Source organism: Phyllobates terribilis, unplaced genomic scaffold, assembly GCF_046119375.1.
Source record: "Phyllobates terribilis strain yellow unplaced genomic scaffold, ASM4611937v1 Scaffold_399__1_contigs__length_1738980, whole genome shotgun sequence".
Lineage (NCBI taxonomy): Eukaryota > Metazoa > Chordata > Amphibia > Anura > Dendrobatidae > Phyllobates > Phyllobates terribilis.
In genome coordinates this window covers 682,444-690,148 of record NW_027363159.1, presented here as the reverse complement: position 1 = coordinate 690,148, position 7,705 = coordinate 682,444, and positions in this window count along the sequence as shown.

Sequence of the window (7,705 nt, the reverse complement as noted above, 5' to 3'; positions counted from 1 at the left end):
TTTGGCAGCCGTTGCATTCACTGCATAGGCAAAGAGTATGGGAGACCCACTTCCTAATAATGGGAACATTGTTTTCTGGAGGCCCTCCAACCTCTACATCTCTTGCAAGGGGCATTGGAGTGCCTCGTAATTTTTGGCAGCCTTTGCATTCACTGCATAGGCAAATAGTATTGGAGACCCACTCCTTTTTAATGGGAACATGTCATACTCATTACTGTAGCCCAGCTCCATGTGTCTTTAAATTGGTAATAGGGTTTTTTCTAAATTTTGGCAGCCGTTGGACTCACTGCATACCCTATAACTGGATAGGAGACCCTCTCCTTTCTAATGGGAACATGTCATTACTGTGGTCCAGCTCTATGTGTCTTTAAATTGTTAGTGGGGTTTTTCCCAAATTTTGGCGGCTGTTGGACTCACTGCATACCCTATAACTGTATAGCAGATCCTTAACCTTTCTAATGGGAACATGTCATTACTGTGGCCCAGCTCTATGTGTCTTTAAATTGTTAGTGGGGTTTTTCCCAAATTTTGGCAGCCCTTGCAGTCACAGCATGGGTATTACCACTATAGGAGACCCACTCCTTTATAATGGGAATATTTTTTTTTACTGAGACCCTCCTCTATGTCTCTTCAAAGAGGTATTGGGTTGCGTCCAAATTTTTGGCAGCCCTTGCAGTCACTGCATATGCAATAACAGTATAGGAGACCCACTCTTTAATAATGGGAACAACAAAGCATAGCCGACTGCTGGCCCTTTAAGAATAGTAAGGCAGTAAAAACAGTGTTTGTGACTTTCACAATCCCTCCTTCATAAATGAAACAGGATGTGTCTGATGATGTTTCACACACCACATGGCCAGATAAGGTTGTAAAATGTTAAAATGCCATTTCCCGGTGAATGCATTTGTCACGGTTGAAAGCAATGCAAAAATGCAAAAAAACGCATCAAAAACGCTATGTGTGAACATAGCCCAAGGTGTGAAGGAGCATTTTTGTTTTTGGTTATTTATTTTGCCTTATATACAAGTCATTACCCTGGAAAGAATGTTCCTTAACATATTTCCCAGGAAAATCCATTTTGGTTTAGTTTTTGTATGTTTTATTGTGAGTCTGTAAAAGTGGCGTAATACCTCTGACAACATTGTTGATATTATTGACCTGGGAGCCAGAAATGCTTCCAGGAGTCTTCCCCATGCTGTTCCCATGTCATTTTAGTACTGTTCCCATCGATTTGGGCAATTTTTAGGCCCTCTGCAGACCACCGGGGGGGGGGGGCCGCCGAAAGAATGCTGGAGTTTCCCATAGACTTACATTGGGCTCGTTACTTGGACCGAGCACCTGAGTATTCCAATTTGCTTGACTTGAGCAGCGAGCACCCGAGCATTTTAGTGCTCGCTCGTCACTAGTTTTCAGCTATACCATTTCTATTTCCATTCAACTTTTTGATCGTGTTTTATTCCACTCTTTGTTTGGTAGTAAGATGAAAAAGAATAGTTTTTTTTTTACAGTGTTCACTGAAGGCGTTAAGTAGTGTGATCGTTTTATAGGCCATGGACGTGATGATAACAAATATGTGGACCTTTTTGGTTTATTTTAGTTTTTGTATGAATTTACCCATTTATTGATATAACATTATTTTCATTTTCTTTTCTGTTTATTTTTTGATTAGGTTTTTTTTATATTTTTTCACATTCTTTTTTTTTACTTTTTCATTTAGTCCCTCTATGGGACTAGCTTTTATTAGTATAATCGCTGTTATAAAGCATTGCAATGAATTCTACCTGTCAGTGTTACAGTGATAGAAGCCTCTGAGACCATGCTCCTAGCTCGGTCTAAGCAGGCCACCGTCGCTGGGATACCTGGAGGCGCGGGTTGTCATGACAACAGGATCACTGACTAAGGGCGTAACCAGAAACGCGTCGAGATTGCGTCTCCGCTATCATGGACTTTTATATATTTTAATATTTTGCACCAATAAAGTGAGAATTATTTTTTATTGGAGACTTTTCCCACTTTCTCCTTATGTACACTGGTCGAGAGTCACGGCATTGTGGGTCTGAGCCCAGAAGATATGAGCAGCAGGATGGATTAAATGCATGGTGAGGCATATATTGTTTTTTTGTAAAGAATTGTCCAATCAGTCAGTAAGGATTTAGGGCCCTTTTACATGGCGATATTTTGCATCAGTATTTGTTAACAGACGCCAGGAGTGGATCCAAAACACAGAAGAGGTGAGAGTGGTTCAGATATTATTTTTCTCTGTGTTTGTTCCCCTCTGGTTTTTAGCTTACAAATACTAATGTAAATTACTGCCCAAAATACTCCCTGTGTGAATGAGGCGAGGAAGCTGCTTGTAATACTGTAATATAAGTCCTTATTCTGAGGATGAGCGCTCACTTGCAGGTGCTGTGCTGTAATGCTTATCTTCTCTGCTCCATCATACTCCCCAGAGCAGGGGCGACCCCTGGGGCAAAACTGCGGCCGGCAGATGTCAGACGTGTCACTCAGTGATATGTGATGGAGCCCGACTCCCAAACAAAATCAGACAGAAGCATACAAAATAAATACATGAAGCATTGCAATTAGGTGTCAAACGTTCTCAACTTTATTTAAATTTACATGACACTGAACCATCACCTATCAGGATAAAGAAGATTCTGTGTAGCCTCTGTTCCTATAGACCATCTTGCTTGCAGCCTTCTCCATTGAAGACTACGGAAATTACACGAATAGATGAGTAATCTGCTTATACTGCTGTAATACAATTCTTTTATCCAATGATGAGAGCATGCGTCCAGGAGTTGTGCTGTAATGTTTGTCTCCTCTTCACCATCATCATCAGAGCAGGGGCGACCCCTGGGGCAAAATGTGCTTACTGGGATCTGTGCAGCCGGCAGATGTCCAGCCGTATGTGATAGACCCCGTCCCCCAAACAAAATTAATCAGACAGAAGCACACAAAATAAATACACGAAGCATTGCAATTAGGTGTCAAATGATCAAAATTTTATTTAAATTTACATGACACCGAAAATAGCACAACCCCCGACTCACGAAGAGTCACCCTCCAGCACTCAGGAGAGGAAAACCCCCTGTGGAGGAAACCTCTATGGAACCATGGATGGAGGGCTGCCCTTCCATTGGGCTTAGAGAGTTTGTGCCAATATATAACAGATGTAACTGCAGAATTGTACAATTTGTACATTTTACCAGATTTACAAAGAATGACATAACAAATACAGACTATAAATGTGATAAAGCTGATGTGGGAGAGATCTGGCTGCAATATCTGTCACCACATTGATTGATGGAGCGAATTTGGTTGATCTGATTGGCCAGGTGGATGTATAATTTCTCCCTTACAGATCCAGGTCCGCCTCTCAAAAAATTGGACATTTGGTTACAGTTCGTTATGCCTAATCCCTAATAGGATAAATAATCCCTCCCAATTTATCACCCATTAAAGTCATAGATCAGTCCATGAACTCCCAAAGGAGAGCTGCTCTATATAGAGGGTAACAGAAGGGGATCCTGGTCTAGGGACCCCCCTTTGTTACCTTCCCATGCCCTAGGGGTGTCTAAAGCAGACAACCCCTTTCCCTGCTAGAACCTCCAAATTACACCAAGTTTGGCACATTACGTGGGTGGTCAAGCTCAAGGTCCTCAGGCGCATCAGTAATGGCGCTGATCGTAGCAGCGCGGAATTCTTTTATGGAATCTTCTTTATGACACTGGTTTATGACCTCATAACAGTTGTCATGGTGACTACAGGGTCTATTACTGATGCAGGGCACAAGTATTAACCCTTTCATCATTGGTAATTTGCTATTGTTATAGAGGCAGATAACTGCACTTGTTACCAAGCAGGGGCCTTATCATTATTGCTTCCCTTAGGCACCATAAGAAATACAGATTACAAATTAAACGTGCAAGTTTGTCATGAGTGTTTTGCACTTTCTAGATCCAGAGATTGGGTTTATTACTAGCACTTTACAAAGAAAAAAAAAAAAAGAGGAAATTACTTGTAAAATAATATTATTGGGAATTGCATTTCAAGCATTTTCCTAATGTGCATTCTACATAGTTACATAGGTTGAAAAAAGTAGGGGTGGACATTAACAGCTTGGGGCCCAAGTGCAAGAAATGTGTCCGAGCCCCCATCTTTTTATGGCAACAAAGCTACAGATATATATATATACACACACACAGTGGGGGAAATAAATGTTTGATCCCCTGCTGTTTTTCTAAGTTTGCCCACTGACAAAGACATGAACAGTCTATAATTTTAAGGGTAATTTTAACATTGAGAGATAGAATATCCCCCCCCCCCCCAAAAAAAAAATAAAAAATCAAGAAAATCACATTGTATAAATTAGATAATTTTTTTTTGCATTTTGCAGTGAGAAATAAGTATTTCATCCCCTACAAACCATTATGAGTTCTGGCTGCTACAGACCAGTTAGACGCTCCTAATCAACTCATTACCTGCAGTAAAGACAGCTGTCTTACATAGTCACCTGTATAAAAGACTCTTGTCCACAGACTCCATTAATCAGTCAGACTCTAACCTCTACCACATGGGCAAGACCAAAGAGCTTTCTAAGGATGTCGGGGACAAGATCATAGACCTGCACAAAGCTGGAATGGGCTACAAAACCATAAGTAAGACTCTGGGTGAGAAGGAGACAACTGTTGGTGCAATTGTAAGAAAATGAAAGAAATACAAAATGACTGTCAATAGACATTGATCTGGGGCACCATGCAAAATCTCACCTCGTGGGGTATCCTTGATCATGAGGAAGGTGAGAGATCAGTCTAAAACTACACGGGGGGAACTTGCTAATGATCTCCAGGCAGCTGGGACCACAGTCACCAAGCAAACCATTGGTAACACATTCCGCTTTAAAGGTTAAAAATCCTGCAGTGCCCGCGAGGTCCCCCTGCTCAAGAAGGCACATGTGCAGGCCCATCTGAAGTTTGGCAATGAATACCTGGATGATTCTGTGAGTTATTGGGAGAAGGTGCTGTGGTCAGATGAGACAAAAATTGAGCTCTTTAGCATTAACTCAATTGGCCGTGTTTGGAGGAAGAAGGAAGTACAACCCTAAGAACTTCATTCCAACCGTGAAGCATGGTGGGGGAAACATACCTTGGGGGTGCTTTTCTGCAAAGGGGACATGACGACTGCACCGTATTGAAGGGAAGATGGATGGCGTCATGTATCGCGAGATTTTGGCCAACAACCTCCTTCCCTCGGTAAAAGCATTGAAGATGGGTCGTGGCTAGGTCTTTCCAGCAAGGCAATGACCCAAAACATACAGCCAAGGCAACAAAGGAGTGGATCAAAAAGAACTACAGTAAGGTCATGGAGTGGCCTAGCCAGTCTCCCGACCTTAATCCCATAGAAAACTTATGGAGGGAGTTAAAGCTCCGATTTGCCAAGCAACAGCCTCAAAATCTTAATGATTTAGAGATGATCTGCAAAGAGGCGTGGACCAAAATTCCTCCCGACATGTGCACAACCCTCATCATCAGCTACAAACAACGTCTGACTGCTGTGCTGCCAACATGTGTTTTACCACCAAATATTAAGTGTTGTTTTCCAGAGGGATCAAATACTTATTTCTCACTGCAAAATGCAAAAAAATGTATCTAATTTATACAATGTGATTTTCTTGATTTTTTTTTGGATATTCTATCTCTCAATGTTAAAATTAACCTACCCTTAAAATTATAGACTGTTCCTGTCTTTGTCAGTGGGCAAACTAAGAAAGACAGCAGGGGATCAAATAATTATTTCCTCCACTGTGTATATAATTATATATATACAGTATGTAGATTGTATGTATCTACCTCCTTCTAGGTTGTGCCTGGATATGTACACCCACTATATACTGTGTATGTCTGCACCACTTCAGTGCAGTAAGGCGACATTACTGACCACGGAGCAGCCGTGCTCTTTAGAGCTGATGTATTTTTATTTTTGTGAATTGTTTCAGCTGCCTGAAGACCATTGCTCGCCATCTACCATGGGCATGCTGCAGATCCTCGCTAAGTTGCCATCTTACTCCCTGGCATCAGGATGGTTAACAACAGTACAACCCATGTGCAGACAGATTTGTCTGACTCCTTACCGGACTCCAGCAACGCATCGGCTGTGATCCCAGCAGAGAGTACTGCGATTCAGGACTATCTCCCACCATGCCGGTGCTGGTCATAATTCACCGGTATCAGAGGAGGACAACTTTGGGACATTGTCCAAGACATACTCCTCAAGAACTGTGTTTAAGAAATCGTCTCCAGAGGTCCAGGACTTGAGATATGAAGAGGGTGAGGACATTACTGGGGGCACACAACCCACTCATAATAGGTACAGGGGAAGAAGAAACACTCCGTACTGGTACTTCCTCCAGTGTAAGGCCAATATAAAGGAGGGCAAGGTAAGAATGTCTATATTGTTATTCTACTGGGGATCCGCAGGGGAGGGATCGTACATCACAATGCTAGTTTACAATGAGGCATACTGTAGCGCCGGCGTCCCTGCCCTCTGCTAGGCAGGGACGCTGTTCCCCTCACCTCTCTGCTCCGTGCCCGGCGTCCTCCTCCCGCTCTGCTGGCAGCGCGCGCTCCTTCCCGGCCACTGTGCTTAGGGCGCGCGCGCGCGCTCTCCCTCCCTCTTAAAGGGGCCGCGCGCGCCGTCCTAAGGAGTCCTCGGCCATTGGCCGGAGGACTTCACCATATATAAGGCACCTCCTCCAAAATGGAGGTGCCCGAGCAATGTTGTTGCACTGTTCACTACTCTGCTTCAGCCCTCAGGTCCCGTTGTCAGTTACCTGCCTGATTCCTGCCAGCCTGCTGACTTATTCCTGCCTGATTATCTGCTACCTGCCTGCTAGTCTGAGGTCCGACGGTCTGCCTTACTACTCCTGTCAGTCTGTCTAAGGACCAGCCTGCCCGCTCACCTGGGAGCGCACATCAGCCACCTGCCTGCTTGCCTGAGGTCCGACGGTCTGCCTTCCAACTCCTGTCAGTCTGTCTATGGACCAGCTTGCCCGCTCCCCTGGGAGCGCACATCTGCTACCTGCCTGCTAGCCTACCTGGAGGCTCCGCCGTCACGTGCTGTGACCACCTGCCTGTCCAGTGACTCCTGCCCGCTCACCTGGGAGCGCTCATCTGCTACCTGTCTGCTAGCCTACCCGGAGGCTCTGCCGTCACGTGCTGTGACCACCCGCCTGTCCAGAGACTTCTGCCCGCTCACCTGGGAGCGCTCATCTGCCGCCTGTCTGTTGGTCTTCCCGGAGGCTCCGCCGTCACATGCTGTGACCACCCGTTCATCCAGAGACTCTCGCCTGCTCACCTGGGAGCTCACGTCTATCATCAGCCGCCACAGGTCGTACCAACCCTTTACCTAGAGACTGCCCCGGTCACTTGCCGTGACCATCTGCCCGTTCATTCAGAGACTGCCCCGGTCACTTGCCGTGACCACCAGCCCGTTCATCCAGAGACTGCCTCGGTCACTTGCCGTGACCTCCAGCCCGTTCACTCAGAGACTGTCCCGGTCACCTGCTGAGACTTCCTGCCCGTCTTCCCTGGTCGCCACCCGCTCCCTTACAAGGACCGCCCCCTTGTATAGTAGCTCAGAGGTTCCGCCTCCCAGACCCGTTACAGTTTGCTCGGGCCATGGAACCCGGTGGCACCCAAGCTCC